General features: G+C 45.6%; 1 protein-coding gene across 4 annotated transcripts in view; it reads left to right on the forward strand.

Moving 5' to 3' along the window:
- The window catches only part of SCML4 (Scm polycomb group protein like 4), a 108,041-nt gene that overhangs the window by 65,989 nt on the left and 25,468 nt on the right, over positions 1 to 16,584 (forward strand). Inside the window, exon 1 of one of the 4 annotated variants that reach the window (XM_065911519.1) lies at positions 11,015 to 11,233. The exons of the other annotated variants lie outside the window; for them this stretch is intronic. The gene's annotated coding sequence lies outside the window, so the exon portion shown is untranslated. Of the gene's footprint in view, positions 1 to 11,014; positions 11,234 to 16,584 lie in introns of those variants that run through there. 4 annotated transcript variants of the gene reach the window in all.

The raw sequence follows: 16,584 nt of genomic DNA on the forward strand, positions 1-16,584 counted from the left end.
TACCACCAGCCCCAGAATAGCTCAGTGTAGGAAAGTGGTTGGTGGGAAGGGCAAGGCCACATGGACAAACTTGCCACACCACTGTCTGCCCAATGGGCTAGGTGCCAGTGGGAGCTGCTCATCCCCCACATGGTGGCCCTGAGTTATGGATTTGCAAAGAGTTGAACATGAGTCCAGATTCTAGATTTCAGGTTTCAAGGATGAGCAGGCATGTTGCCTTTTTCCTTTCTCTGGAAGCAGTGTTGTTGATACATAAAGAACACATAGATAGTGAAACTGAAATCTAGCCGTTATGTCATTCTGCAAACATTTGCTGACCTTTTTCATGCTCCAAGTACCTTGTGAGAGAGACTGTGTCTTAGAATAAGACAAATATGTGAGTTTAGGAAGTTTCTGAGGTATTGAGTGACCAGTGTGAATAATGAAAAAACCAATACATTTGCAGTTATGTGCTCACAGACAGGTTTAGAGAGTTCAGCAGAAGGATACTTATAATCAGAGTGGCTATATTTTAAGCCTAGGTGGGGCATCAGGAAAGATTCTTAGCATAGATTTTTCTCATATAATGTCAAGAACCTTGTCTATAATTTTACTTTAAACTCTGAGACCTGGGAAACAGGAAAAAATCTGGCCTTTACAAAGAAAGGTACCTAATTAAATATAGCCTGTGTGAGCAGATGCTATACACTTCTGTGTTTTCTTGATGTCTCTATATATCTGAACTTAGGAAAGTCTTCTCATGTCTCTGGGCCTCAGTTTCCTGTGTGAAATGAGGGGTTGAGTTGCTCATGAATAACCTTCTGGTTCTGACAGTCTATGATTCTGGCCTCTCCTATAAATCTTGGTTGACTCAAAAAACATATTGTAAAGCTAATGTATCTTCCAGTGAATCTTGCAATGAGAACAGCAGATGACTGATTTCATTTGACAAACTCTTAAGTCATTGTTACATTGAATAAGCAATGACCTATGGGACATAATCATAAAGTCATAGAGCTCATGTCTCCCATTCTCCTTGAAATAAATGTCACCTGTGAGACCCCTTATTCCCTGTCCATGGATGAAATTTAGGGCAGATCTCCTGCCTTTCCTGGCTACTTTCAGAAAACAAAATATTCTTTAGTGACTAGTTAATATTCAGGTCAGTGTGATCATCAAACTTTAAATTTCACTCAAAGATGTAACGATTCCCCGTTCCCAGCGCAGTCCTGCTTTGGGTCAGTTGCCTGTAGCAGCAAAGGAAGGGATGGTTGGCTTCTCTTCACCTCCTCCTCCTACCTGTTGCTGCTGCTGCTGCTAAGTCGCTTCAGTCGTGTCCGACTCTGTGCGACCCCACAGATGGCAGCCCACCAGGCTCCCCCGTCCCTGGGATTCTCCAGGCAAGAACACTGGAGTGGGTTGCCATTTCCTTCTCCAATGCATGACAGTGAAAAGGGAAAGTGAAGCCGCTCAGTCGTGTCCAATTCTTAGCGACCCCATGGACTGCAGCCTAGCAGGCTCCTCCGTCCATGGGATTTTCCAAGCAAGAGAACTGGAGTGGGTTGCTATTACCTTCTCCCACCTCCTGCCTAGTCCTCTGTTTTTGCCCCTTCTGTATGAAGCTAACAGTGATTCCAAATCAGAGTGAGGGAAGGAGAAGAGACAAGAGGGAGGAGAGTTTTTGCTTGACTAATCCCACTGGGAGCTGGCATGGGGCTCCTTGGTTCTAGTGGGTGTTTCAAGTTGATTCTTCATCCTGTGGGCTCTTGTTGTTATTGTTCAGTCACTTAAGTCGTGTCCAACTCTTTGCGACCCCATGAACTGCAGCACTCCAGGCTTGCCTGTCCTTCACTGTCTCCCTGAGTTTGCTCAAACTCATGGCCACTGAGTCAGTGATGCTAACCAACCATCTCATCCTGTATCGTCCCCTTCTCCTCTTCACCTCTATCTGTCCCAGCATCAGAGACTTTTCCAATGAGTCAGTTGTTCACATCAGGTGCCCCAAGTATTGGAGTTTCAGCTTCAGCATAAGTCCTTCCAATGAATATTCAGGGTTGATTTCCTTTAGGACTAACTGGTTTGATCTCCTTACTGTCCAAGGGACTTTGAAGGGTCTTCTCCGGCACCACAGTTTGAAAGCATCAATTCTTTGGTGCTCAGCCTTCTTTATGGCCCAACTCTCACACACATACATGACTTCTGGAAAAACCATAGCTTTAACTATATGGACCTTTGTTGGCAAAGTAATGTCTCTGCTTTTTAATATACTGTCTAGATTTGTCATTGCTCTTCTTCCAAGGAGGAAGCATCTTCTAATTTCATAGCTGTAGTCACTATCCGCATTGATTTTGGAGCCCAAGAAAATGAAATCTGACACTGTTTCCATGGGTCCTTTGGAGATTCCCCCATCTCTCATCTGCATGTTCCTTGTCAAAGACAAAGATAACTCGTCTCTGGCTGGTCATTTACAGTTCTTCCCACAGCCTCAAGGCATCTGCAGGTAAATCTCTGGCTTCTCTCTCCTGAGGCACCCTGTGACTCCAGATGGTCCCATAGAAAGGATCTAAGCTAATCTCACTTCAGATCTGGTCTCTTAGAAACACTCACACATCCTTTGCCCAAACAAATTTAGGGCATGCAGGCTGATCTCTGCAGCCACCTCTCCTTTGTTCTTCCATCAGACATTTTTTCTCATGGAAATGAAACAATAATACTTTCTGTCTCTTGAGCTCCAGGGTCAGAGATCAAGCTATCCACAGGGCCATACTGAAGCCCATGGGAACACATGGGACAGTTTTTTCTCCACAATTCATCTTCTATTCAACCTGCTTTTCAACCTCTGCAGTTGTGCAGGCTGCACGTGGGTGGTCATCTACAACTGTAAAACTGGCTTCCCACCACCCCCATCTCTTTTTGCAAGATTTCCACACTTGACTCTTGTATGGGGAGCCTACTGTCTTGCAACTTCAGCTAAAACTAAAACCAAAATAGTTTCATTTTAACATCCTGTCCCAGGAACCCCCCTCCAGCTTTCCTTTCATGATCATTGAGGAACCCCTTGCCTTGGTTTCCACCATATTCTCTCCCCTTCCAAACTCACCATGCGGAGTGAAGGTCCTGTCTTTTTCCTGGAAGTAGCCACCTTGTTTCTTCCCTTGACTGGGGCAAGTATTTCTACCTAAAGCTGATTTCCTTCCTAGTTGTCTTGGCTTTGGAAGCAATGACTTCAGTTGTCATCAAGAACCTTTCCCCAGTCCATGGATGCTTTGAAAAAATGAATTGCTCCAGATCAACCAACGTTGTGGAAATTGCTCCTCATGCCCTAGGTGTTACAGGACCAAGTGCTGTGTCTAGGGGCTTCAGGGAGGGTGGAAGAAGCAGCGATGGCATGGTAGGCTCTGAGCAGCCCCCTGGCATATGTCTCTCCTACCTGTCTGCGTGGGGCCTAGGATGATACCATTAAAGAGTTTGCCTTGAGAATAAGACATTGCCTCTTTAGGACTGCCTTGTCAAAGTTCCCTTGTGTGTGTGCTAAGTCACTTCAGTCATGTCCGACTCTTTGCCACCCTATGGACTGTAGCCTACCAGGCTCCTCTGTCAGTGGGATTCTTAAGGCAAGAATACTGAAGTGGGTTGCCATGCCCTTCTCCAGGGGACCTTCCTGGCCCAGGGATCAAACCTGTGTCTCTTATGTTTCCTGCATTGGCAGGTGAGTTCTTTACCACTAGTGTCCCCTGGGAAGCCCCAAAGTTCCCTTAAAGGACAACATATCAAGTTATTATTACCTTGGATGAGGAATTAGTTTATTACCCACTTTACCACCATTGTGGCAAGAAAGGCAGGTGTATTTGTGAAGGAAGGGCTGGAGGTCTTTGTTGACTTAAGGCTTCGTATCCATGTCATTCCTAAACAAGATCATATAGTCTTGAACTCATTTGAACCAGATCCTGCTCTGCCTCAAGGTTGTTCATTCAAAGCTGGAGTGTTCCAGGGTTGGTGCCACACAGGTAGAGGGTTTGGTAGCATTCATTAGAGCATTTCCAGAAGACAGCACATCAGACAGTTAAGAAAATACAAAGCCAGGACACACAGGGAACTGTCAAAGAAACTGAGATGTTTGTGGTTTTAAAAAGAAAAGGATGATTTGGGGAAGAACTGATTTTCTGTTCTAGGATGTGACAGCAGGTCACATGGATTTGTTCTCTATGGTCCTGAAGATAAACTTAATTAACCTTCAAGTCTTGTCATTCAAATTCTGGTCAGGGAGCATCACCATCAGCTGAGAAACAAAAAGCTCAACAGCCCTCCCTTACTCCTTCGCAACAGATCCTAGCCATTTAAAGATACATTAAAGTTTGAGAAGTATGTGTGTAAGGAATACTCTCCCAGGTAGAGGACTTGGCAGCTGAATAACAAAGTGGAACTCTCAGAAGACGGCTCCCTCGGGAGTCAGGTGGCATTGACTTTGTAAAGAACTTTGAAAAGTCAAAACTATTTAGAAGTAGATGGAGCTTCTTGGATGATGTGATCTCCTCTTTACTGGTGACAAAAGCAGATGTCCACTTGTCAGGGCCATCAGGCTGAACTTGGACATCTAGAGGATGTAAGAGCACGATGTCCTCCCTGGTCCCTTCCAAGCTGAGAGTCACAGCTGGGAGTGGCAGAAAACAGCCGCAGACAGTAAGAGGTGAGGGCCCCCAGGAGCCCTGTGGTTGGATCCCCCAGAAGCGAAGATGAGGATACCGAGGTAGAAGGGCTCATAGCAGAGCAAGAGAGTGTGCTTCTTCCAAATCTCTTCCTCAGAGCTTTCAAATATAAACTCTCTCAGCAAATGACCTTTCTCTTGTGTTCAGGGAAAACCAGCTTCAGACCCACTCAGCTGCCTGAATTCAGTCTGGACCGTGGAGTTCTTGGCTTGAGATTGGGAAGTTCAGTCATTTTCCTCTATGTCTGTTAACTGACAGCCAAATGTTCATGTTATCAGGTGGAGAGCAGTTCTCTGGGTGCTTTAGGAAACTGGAAGCAAAAAGATGGATTTGATAACATTTTTGGTTCTGGATTTGGATTTGATAACAATTTTACTTTACCTTTGAATGGTGGCTTCCCTGGTGGCTCAGAGGGTAAAGCGTCTGCCTGCAATGCGGAAGACCTGGGTTCGATCCCCGGGTCGGAAAGATCCCCTGGAGAAGGAAATGGCAACCCACTCTAGTACACTTGCCTGGAAAATGCCGTGGACGGAGGAGCCTGGTAGGCTACAGTCAGTCAGTGGGATCACAGAGAGTCGTAAACGACTGAGCAACTTCACTTTGAATGTTGGGGGAAAAAGGTCTCAGTTATAAGTAAGTTTAGCCAGTGCTTCTCCTCTTTGACTGTGCCCTGGACCCACCTGGGCATCTTGATGAAATATGGACTCTGGCTCAGGATGGCTGGAGTGGGCTGAGAGCCTGTGTTTCTGACAGGCTCCCAGGGGATGTCCTGTGCCATTGCTGCCTAGGAACACAAGGAATGAGAAGGTGTGTGCTGATGGAGTCCTACTCACAGAGGGAAACTTATGTCAGGTTTTCAGTAAAATACACCTATCCACTCTAGGGTGCTGCCGCCCTGTAGAAGCATTGACGCTGAGGATGAGTTGGGTGAGATGTCCAGGGGTGTGAGGGGGCAGAGTGATAGGGCAAAGTGGCAGAGGTGAAAATGCCGGTGAGAAGGTTTGCAGTGCTGGGGAAGAAGGTGAAAGAAAGAAAAGAATGATGACTGGCACATTTCTCAGTGTGGCCCTACCTGCACTGGCAGGAGGGTCTCTGTTGCCTTCCTGGCTTCCCAGAATCCCTAGAAAATCCTAGGGATCCATCCTCTCAGACCCTTGTCTGCACAGCATTCCTGGCTCTTAATTCTGCCTTATACCGCCAGAGTCCAGGTCCAGACCTCATCTCTGCAGGTAGACTTGAGGGCGGGGACTTGAGGACAGCCTGAAACACAAGTCCACAGCAAACATTTTACTGTCTCCAATTCAGTGTGACATAACAGAACAAGCTGTGCTCACCAAGCGTTGGGGAGATCTTCTTTGGAAACCACAAATGTGATTGCTGAAGTCTTTTGCGAGATCTAATTTAGTGATTGGTTTCCTGCCTTCTGAAGATTTGACTTGATGGGAACAAATTGTTTACTTTTTGTTGAGGAGCCTTTTTGATACACAAATGGTGAGGGTGGGAAATGAGAAAGGCCTTGATTCTTGACTCTTTTTGTTTTCTTCCTTGGCTGGTGGTCTTGGAGACAGGCACCAGAAAACTCTTGGAGTAACAGACATGCACAGTACCTTCTGCATACCCAGCATCTAGAAATCAAATCTGCTTCCTTGTTGAACTACAAATTTGTCTAATGTAATAGCTCTTCAAAAGAATGACTATCTGGAGAATATCTCTTTCCAAAAGGTTGTTTATTTCTAAAAGGCAATAGAGCGGTACCAAGTGGCATGAGTTCCATAATATAGAAACATCCATATGGTCAGACAGCAAATGTTTTCTGAGTTCCCTCTACTTGTGATGCCTGCAGAGCTGAGGCCATTTGTTCAAAGCCAACCAGAAAGGGAGCAGCAAGGTAGAAACTGAACCCGGGTCTCCTCCCTGGCACTTTGCTTTTCCTCCCAAGCCTATTGATAGGGCCCCATTTACCCAACACTCCCTGAGTGGGGTATATGTCCTGTTTCCTGGCTCAGAAGTGTGACCACACAATGTGGATGTTCACAAGTAGCTTGTGGTACCCTTGTGTCTCTTCTTCTAGCAAAGATGTAAATGAACAAAACAAACACCAATGCCCACTTAGCAAAATCTAGGCAGAAACTGAACTCTCGGTTGATCAGTTATCCTTTCTCTTTCTGGGTTAATATCTTGGCTGCAAGGAGTGTCTTATCCTTATTCTCGTGCCCTAGTTGCATCGTTGCTGGATGACATCCACAGGACAGGCAGAACCTGTCATCCCAGACACCAGGAGAACTTCCTCATCCCTACAAAATCCACATAGAGTGGCCTGCTCCCCCAATACTAGGCATGGTTTGCGTGCTCAGTCACTCAGTCGTGTCCAACTCTTTGTGACCCCTTGGACTGTAACCCACCAGGCTCCTCTGTCCATGGGATTTCCCAGGCAGGAATACTGGAGTGGGTTGCCATTTCCTACTACAGAGGATCTTCCAGACCCAGGGATCAAACCAGTGTCTCTTGCGTCTCCTGCCTTGGCAGGTGGATTCTTTACCACTGAGCCACCTGGGAAGCCCCAGGCATGGTTTGACTCAGTATTTTAAATAATATAAGAAGTGATAGGGTTAAAAAAAGAGAAATGAAGGAAGGCATGTTCAGACCAATGATCAGAATATTTCAGAGCTATGTTCATCCTGTTATAGACCACGAGCCATGTGAGCACAATGAGTGGTTTGATTTTTCAAGCCATGTGTTGAAATTGGGGTCATTTGGAAGGAGAGAAGAGTATCAGTGCCAAGCTCAGTTTTGAAGAATCTTTGAGAGAGTTTTGATGGACAAGTGAAAAGGAGAATGTCCAGGACTTCTTTGGCAGGCCTGTGGTTAAGACTCTGTACTTCCAATGCAAGGGGCATAGATTCAATCTCTGGTCAAGGAAGTGCCATATGCCACAGGAAAAAAAAAGAATGTCCACAAGTTCTGCAGTAAATACAAAGGCCTTCCTGTATTTTTAGACAGATATGTCCAGGAGAAGCCCAGTCAGAGCTCTTACAGTATGGGAGAGGGAGCGATTGCCAGAGTAGAATTCCTGATCTTAATTCTGCTTGTATGCCTATATGAGTTCATTTAGGAAAAGCTATTTATTGTATTTTCAATGATATCATTCATGAAAGTACATTGTCTGTACTTTTTATTTTTATTTTTTTTCCATTTATTTTTATTAGTTGGAGGCTAATTACTTTACAATATTGTAGTGGTTTTTGCCATACATTTACATGAATCAGCCATGGATTTACATGTGCTCCCCATCCCGATCCCCCCTCCCGCCTCCCTCTCCGTCCCATCCCTCTGGGTCTTCCCGGTGCACCAGCCCCGAGTTCTTGTCTCATGCATCCAACCTGGGCTGGTGATCTGTTTCACCCTTGATAGTATACTCGTTTCAATGCTGTTCTCTCAGAACATCCCACCCTCGCCTTCTCCCACAGGGTCTAAAAGTCTGTTCTGTATATCTGTGTCTCTTTTTCTGTTTTGCATATAGGGTTATCGTTACCATCTTTTTAAATTCCATATATATGCATTAGTATACTGTATTGGTCTTTATCTTTCTGGCTTAATTCACTCTGTATAATGGGCTCCAGTTTCATCCATCTCATTAGAACTGATTCAAATGAATTCTTTTTAATGGCTGAGTAATGTTCCATGGTATATATGTACCACAGCTTCCTTGTCCATTTGTCTGCTGATGGGCATCTAGGTTGCTTCCATGTCCTGGCTATTATAAATAGTGCTGTGATGAACATTGGGGTACACGTGTCTCTTTCAGATCTGGTTTTCTCGGTGTGTATGCCCAGGAGTGGGGTTGCTGGGTGTCTATACTTTTTAAAACACTGAACTAAAAGGGGAAAATGTAACCTCTAAGTAAAACACTGGGTTTTGTAGAATCTGAAATAAATTTTTACAATGTTCAACAATTTATTGAATTCTTTTGCATTATAAGGCTTAGGTTCTCTTTCAAATCCTACAGATACTGAGGAAGCACAAAGATTCAATAATTATTGGTTAAATGAATGAATGAATGTTCTAATTAAGTTGTTGGAACCTCCCAAGGTATTTTACTTTACTTGGCTGCACCAGGTCTTAGTTGTGACACACGGGATCTTCGATCTTTGTTGAGGCATGCAGTCTCTTTTAGTTTTGGCCTGTGGGATCTTTAGTTGCAGCGGGCGAACTCTTAGTTACACCATGTAGAATCTAGTTCCCTGACCAGGGATGGACCCCAGCCCTCTGCATTGGTAGCACAGTGTCTTAATCACTGGACCACCAAGGAAGTCACTCAAGGTACTTCCAATATGAGATAAATAACCCAGTATTGAATCATGTTGACCAATTTGGTAATATTTTAATGTTAAAGTGAAACAAAAAGAAATGAAGATAATGCTCCTCTTTCAAGGTCACAAATAAAGTCATGTTGTGAATTAAAGACACCCAAGACTTGAGGAGCAGAATGATGATGGTTGTAAATCCCTAGTAGGCTTTCTCCTGTTTGGGAGAGCTCTTCCTAAGAGGGAGTAAGGAGGAGAAAAAGAGGCTGTCAAAAAAGAGGTGGTGTAGACTCTTTCTTCCCACAAGGCTAGCCTCAGGAATTATCCAAAAGATACCCCTACCCCAGCCCCATGCCTCTCTTTAAATAATAAAATCTACTGGAAATCTTTTCCTTTGTTCCATGAAGCTAACCATCCTTCAGGTGACACCCGTACCCATTAGTCCCCCATGAGCCAGTCTTAAACTGGAGATCATGCTGGGGACATCTGGGTCAGCTGCAGAAGGCCTTCTGTGTCTCTGGCAGGCCTGTCTAAAGAGGCTCCTGCCTGTGATGTAAGAGTATGTGAGATGTGGCCATCCCCAAATCTCCAGGGCCCACAGGAGCTGTAACTGAAGACTATCTTTTGGGCTGCTCCTCTGGACCTGTACCCTGAGCCTCTGTGGTGGGCTCTAAGGTAATAGCTGCAGGTTATCCACACCAGTATCTACTAACCACGTATCAGAACTAGGAATAAAATGGTAAACCTTGTGAAGAGGAGTTGAAGCAGCTTTGGAAACCAGTAGGCTTCTAAGATAAACCTCACAGACCTGCTCCTGTTAGTGGGTCATTTCTGGGTCTCAGCCATAAGTAGCAAGCCCTTTGATTATGGGGGGGAAAAAAAAAGGATCCCATAAACTTCCTGACAAAGAATTAGATATTCTATAACATATACATCCTAACTGCTACTGAATTAATAATTGTAACTTCCAACCTAGATATGCAGAATCAAGAGAAATGTATTATTCCTTTCCCACTTGTATTATTTACAAATTGCTGTGTGACTAATTACCCTAAAATTTAGTGGCTTAAAATAACATGTATCATCTTGCAGTTTCTGTGATTGGGAATTCAGGCGCAGCTTGACCGTGTTCCCCAGCTGTGGGTCTCTCGCAAGGTGGCAAGCACCTCAGAACTTGGCTAAGGAAGGACCCACTCCCTAGCTCATTCATGTGGTTGTGGGCAGGCTTCTGCTTCCCACGAGCCATTGATTCCTTGCCGCGTGGGCCCGTCCACAGAGATGCTCACAACATGGCAGCCTGCTTCGCCCACTTGAGAAATACTGGAACGCTTTCCTAAAAGTCAGGATGTCCATTTGGAACCGGAATTTGCATGGTGTCCTCTATTCCAGAGACTCCAGCACTTTCCTGATTAAGGGTCACTCTAAGTTTCCCCAGTTTCCCATGAAAGACCCAGAAGTTGTTGAAGAAAAAGAGTCTGACGGCAGAAGGCCCCCCATTCTCGCCCTCCCTTCCTCCTGGAAATTCCTATAAGCCTCCGGGTGGAGGCTTTGGCAAAGCTGCAAAGAAAAGAGAGGGAACCTGCTCTCCTCCGCAGACTCAAAAGGCATTCACTGTCCTAAAGCGGCCGATGTTGGGCAGAACTGCCTTTGGGCAAAATTTCCACGAGAGGAGATCTTAAATCATAAAGAACAAAGTCTCAGGCAAACCAGCAACATTAGAAAGGACTAAGGAATTTCAGGTGTCAGGCATTAAAATTACGGTTGCTTTCTGTACATCTCATTAGGGAGGGAAAGTATAAACGTACTTGAATGGACCTGAGGGGAGTCATAAGGTAGATTCTGAGGGCTGAGCGATCTGAACTTAGAGACAAGCTTGAAGGGAAAATCTATACTGGCTAGAGACCAAGTTAATGGAAAATTTAATTGAGGCGAATGAAAGGCCAAGCCTCATAGGTGGCGCGGCCCAGTGCCCTTTGAACCAGGAAGGCTGGGACCAGAGGCCGCAGAGGGCCCTGAGGGAAAACGCGGTGAGCTTATCTGAGCAAGAACAAGGGGCGGGACCGAGCCGGAGAGAAGGAAACCTGCAGACCTCCGTGAGAACCTCAGCGAAGGGCGGCGGGAAGGCAGAGAGGAAATCTGGGGGTTGCTGACACCACGCAGTCCCTCAGAGGTCCCCCCGGCTCCCACAGCCTGAGCACGTGCTGGGCGCCTGTGAGGCCCCTGGTGGAGAGACCAGCGCCCAAGGTAGGAAGCCAGGTGTCGGGCTCTGCGCCCGGCGGGCAGCTCTACCCGGACCTGCCCCCTTTCCTCTTTCTGCTTCTCTCCTTGCAGGTCTCTCTCTCTGCTTTTCAGAGCTTGCTGGCTGTGCTCCTTAGGTGGTGGCACCTGGTTAAGCAGAGGGGGATAGTTACCACACCGTTCATCAAGAGGCGGTGAAATCAGGCCGACTGTATTACTTCCTCTTCTAATCTGGGGTTCAGGGCCAGGGATCCGTGGTGCTGCCATCTCATTAAGCAGCAGAGCCAAGGCGTTCACTGGACACTGATCCCGTGGTCTGACCTTCCTGCCAGCCTGGGCAGAGTTGTGTGGCCGGCTGGGCTGGGCAGACCCGCTGGCAATCAATCTGCCAGGAGCAGAGATGACTGAAGAAAGGGTTCCCTCTGTGCAGCTGTTCCTTCAGCTGGAAAGTTGTGACTAATGTGGGGAAATAAGATGGGGAATGGAGGGTGAGTGTGTGTTTGAGAGAGAGAGAGAGAGAAAGAGTTAGAGAGGGGGTGGGGAGAGAGAGAACTATTTAGTGCTGGGAAAAACAGGGTCTGAGACTGGGGCGTAGGGTTATTATTGCATGTAGAGATACTATTTGAAAATAATTTTGCAGATCGTGGTGTCGCCACTTTTCATGGCTTTGTGTGGTTAGAGAATCCAAGTAAGGTGCCATTAAAATTCTTTAAATAAATTAAATAGTCCAAACTCACTTAACTGTGAGCAGTTGGGTCTTGTGTCCTACATGAAAATGGGCCAGCACCCCCCAAAAGAACTCCCTGGCCACTACTGCTGCTCTTGGACTTTCTCTCCTGGCTCTTGGCTTTCTCCCTCCTGTCCCTCTGCCTCTTCTTGCTTCTCCTCAGAGGTTCTCCACATTCCAGGCACTCAGTTGACCTGGAAATTCAGCAGGCTGGGCTGTGCTGGGTGTTTGGGAAGCTGAGGATGCAGGGGCATTCCCCGCCCCCCAACCCAGCCCCAGCCTCTGCCAGGGGTGCAGGCAGAGGGAGGAGTCTACACTCCTCAGACCCTAGAACTGTGTTCCCTGAATGAGGAGGCTTAGACCTGGTGCAGATTCAGGAGCAAAGGGGTATCCTTTGAGGCTGAGTAGGTTTGAACTCTTCTGGAATATTCTTTGGGCTTCTAAGGTGACTCAGTGGTAAAGAATCCGCCTGCCAATGCAGCAGACATGGGTTTAATCCCTAGGTCGGGAAAATCCCCTGGAGGAGGAAATGGCAACCCACTCCAGTATTCTTCCCTGGAGAATTCCATGCACAGAGTAGCCTGGCAGGCTACAGTCTCAGTTCAGTTCAGTCGCTCAGGCCTGTCCGACTCTTTGCGACCCCATGGACTGCAGCTCACCAGGCTTCCCTGTCCATTACCAACTCCCGGAGCTTGCTCAAACTCGTGTCCATCAAGTTGGTGATGCTGTTCAACCATCTTATCTTCTGTCATCCCCATCACCTCCTGCCTTCAATCTTTCCCAGCATCAGAGTCTTTTTCACTGAGTCACTTCTCATCAGGTGGCCAAAGTATTGGAGTTCCAGCTTCAGCTTCAGTCCATCCAATGAATATTCAGGGCTGATTTCCTTTAGGATGGACTGGTTGGATCTCCTTGCAGCCCAAGGGACTCTCAAGAGTCTTCTCCAACATCACAGTTCAAAAGCATCAATTCTTTGGCACTCATCTTTCTTTATAGTCCAACTCTCACATCCATATATGACTACTGGAAAAATTTTAGCTTTGACTAGACAGACCTTTGTTGGCAAAATAATGTTTCTGCTTTTCAATATGTTATCTAGGTTGGTCATAACTTTCCTTCCAAGGATTAAGCGTCTTTTACTTTCATGGCTGCAGTCACCATCTGCAGTGATTTTGGAGTCCAAAAAAAATAAAGTCTGTCACTGTTTCCACTGTTTCCCCATCTATTCGCCCTGAAGTGATGGGACCGGATGCCATGATCTTAGTTTTCTGAATGTTGAGCTTTAAGCCAACTTTTTTACTCTCCTCTTTCACTTTCATCAAGAGACTCTTCAGTTCTTTGCTTTCTGCCATAAGTGTGGTGTCATCTGCGTATCTGAGGTTATTGATATTTCTCCCAGCAATCTTGATTCAAGTTTGTGCTTCATCCAGCCTGGCGTTTTGCATGATGTACTCTGCATATAAGTTAAAAAGCTTATTTAGTACACCAGGGTCCCTGATGTACTCTTTCCCTGATTTGGAACCAGTCTGTTATTCCATGTCCGGTTCTAACTATTGGTTCTTGTCCTGCATACAGTTTTCTCAGGAGTCAGGTAAGGTGGTCTGGTATTCCCATCTCTTTAGGAATTTTCCAGTTTGTTGTGATTGACACGGTCAAAGGCTTTGGCATAGTCAATAAAGCAGAAATCTTTCTTATCTTCATTACCCCCACCCTAGTTTGGTCTCAGGGCTACAGTCTATGGGTCTATGGAGTCGCAAATAGTCAGACACCACTGAGCGATTGAGCACACATGGAGCGTGCAGCGGATTCTTCAGCCTAACAGGCAGACTTTTTATGCAGCAGCTGGGAGAAACCGTAGTCCACAGATTAGCCACGGCGAAAAAGGCACACCAGTCTCTTTTGAAAGTTCCCGAGACACCAAATCCTGAAGATGTGGCAGGCTTCTGTGAGAGCCATTTGTGCCCGTGCCTTTCTGGTTAAGCACACTCTTGTGATCGTACAAAAGCAGATCAGTCCTTTTTCGGGAGGAAAGACTTCATGATTTACAAGTGGCATCCTTGGTGTCCTGGATAGAGGCAGGGCTTATAGAAGAGAAGTACATTAAGTGCCTCTTGTTCACCCTACTGTGCGGGTGTCCACAGCGATGAAACAGCTTTAGCTAGAGGCTGGGTTGTTGCCTCCTGTTTAATGAGAGCTGCCAGGGTGACAAGACAAATCATTTCAGATGAGAAGGAATTTTCTCTCTCATCTCATCTGGGAGAAAAGGACCTGGAATGTCTTAATCTGTCAGCCCTCTGGTTTGCCATGAGTCTGTGTGCGGGAACTGGATCTTCATAAGGTACTCTCGCCAGACAATCCCAGGTCTGCTGGCCCCATCTGGTGTTCACTCACCAGTCACCCGCAAAACTGCTTGAAAAGTGTAGTTCTGTCTCCAAGGATAGGTTTGGTCCTTCTTTTTCAAATAGTCATTTTGTAACAAACAATTCATGAGCCACACTTCATTAAATTCTTAAACTACTAGAAGTTCTGCTTACCTGTAATTCATCTTCCCTGTCTGTTGGATGGCTTAATGGTTTTAAGAGTATAAACTGTATGTATCCAGCAGTCATCTTTTTAACTGAAGCAATAGGAACTGGGGTTAGATATAAGGAAAAAGTTTTAGGCACTGAAGTTTGTGGCATAATGACCTAACTGTTAGGAGACTGTAAAATCTCTTTGGCAAGCTTTTAAATGAGAGGCTCAGCTATTTACTTTGTTTTCCTGTTCAAACACCACCCCTGCCTGAAGAGAGAATTTGGAGTGAGCTCACGGCGTTCCTCCGTTAATTTACCACCTTTGTAATTTTTGCTTTGTTTGAGGAAATCTGTAGAGGTATTTACTCAAGATATCCCTTTAAATGGATTCATTTCTTTTAACTTTAGCTTTTAGTCATCTCAAGCAGTGATACCTTATCAGTGGAAACATAGTTTGATGGGTTAATTATACTTTATTTCTGTACAGTAAAATACATGACCATAGAAAGATAACGTTCACCAGTTTTTGCGTCTTCCAAAAAGAAACATGTTCAAGTCCTAACTGCAGATACTTGTGAAAGGGACTTTCTTTGGAAATAGGGTCTTTGCAGTAATCCAATTGTGATGCGGTCACACTGGATGATGGGTGCCAATCCAATGACTGGTGTCCTTATAAGAAATTTGGACACAGATTCAGACACAGAGGGACAATGCCTTGTGACAAGAGAGGCAAAGGTTGGAGTGCTGTGTCTGCAGCCAGGGAACACCATGGATCGTTGGCTGTCACCAGGAGCAGGTAGAGGCAAAAAAGGATCTTTTTCTAGAGCCTTCGGAGAGCATGACCCTGCAAACACCTTGATTTCAGACTTGTAGCCTCCAGAACTAGGAGAGAATAGATTTGTGTTGTTTGAAGTGACCAGATTTGTGGTAATTTCTGCAGCCTTAGGAAACAAATACACCTAAGTACCGCCAAGAATCAGCCCCTGGTGGGCCAGTGGGACGCGTTTTAACACTTGAGGAAATGTTGGGCAAGGTGTTCAGTGGGGTCCTTTTCAGTCCTGTGGTTGAAAGGTGGCCTTCACTGGATCCGTTATTTCTACCCTCCGGTGTGATGCAAGTGTCAGCACCCCTATCTGTAAAGGTGAGGAAAGGCTGTTTTAATTGGGCTGGAGCAGATGCATCTCTTCAATTCTGCATTGCACCCTGGTGTGTGCGCCTGACCGTGCTGCTCTCTCCCGGGCTTCCCGGGAGCTGCAGGCTGTGCAGGACCGTGTCTGAGGCTTAGTGATCCGTCTCCACGACTGTCCACCCGACCGCCTTCGGAGTCACTGGCACAGCCTTTGCAGGTAGAGGGCTATTGTTTGACGCTCTCTCAAGGCAGTTTTACTTTATGATGACTTCATTTGGATCATAGCCCAGAAGCTGACTTTTATTACCTTTGATCTCACCCGTGGTTGTCAGCAGTTTTTAAACCAATACAGTGCACATTCCCTTGTTCTGCATCTCCACACGTTGTCATAGGAGAACAATATTCCATCTGCATCTGTATTTTTCAGCCATAGTACAGATTGGTGAATTATCTGCATTCACTACTGTAGATTGTTAGACTTCCATAGGCATATTTAATTTGGATTTGAAATATTTAACAAACAGAATAAATGTTTTAGAGTTTTTCATTGTTTGTCACACATCTGCATGAAGAATTCATATTTAGTTCTTTATAATCTGAATTTTAATGCATCTTCTCTGTAATAGCAGCCTTAGTGCCCAAATGTCTACTTAATAAATATTTATTGAGCACCTTCTGTATGCCAAGCACCATGCCAGACACTATGAGTAGCTTCCTCACATACATCAAAGCATCTGCCACTGGGGACACAGAAAGGATTAGTATCCCAGACTAGGAATATTTTCTGATAAAGGGAATGGAATGGCAGCCTTGCTGCTGACTGGCTAGGAATGTGCTGGCCATATTAGTAGATTCTCAAAAATGTTTATCTTCTTCTTCAGCACTCCATTCAAGAAGCAGCCTAGTACATAGCTTCATAGCCAGCTCCTTCCTGCTGATGTCTTCTGACCAGCAGGGATGATGAAATGGAGACCAACCAGGCAGAGGT

The sequence above is a fragment of the Muntiacus reevesi genome, chromosome 19 (genome assembly GCF_963930625.1).
Source record: "Muntiacus reevesi chromosome 19, mMunRee1.1, whole genome shotgun sequence".
In the NCBI taxonomy this organism is placed as follows: Eukaryota; Metazoa; Chordata; class Mammalia; order Artiodactyla; family Cervidae; genus Muntiacus; species Muntiacus reevesi.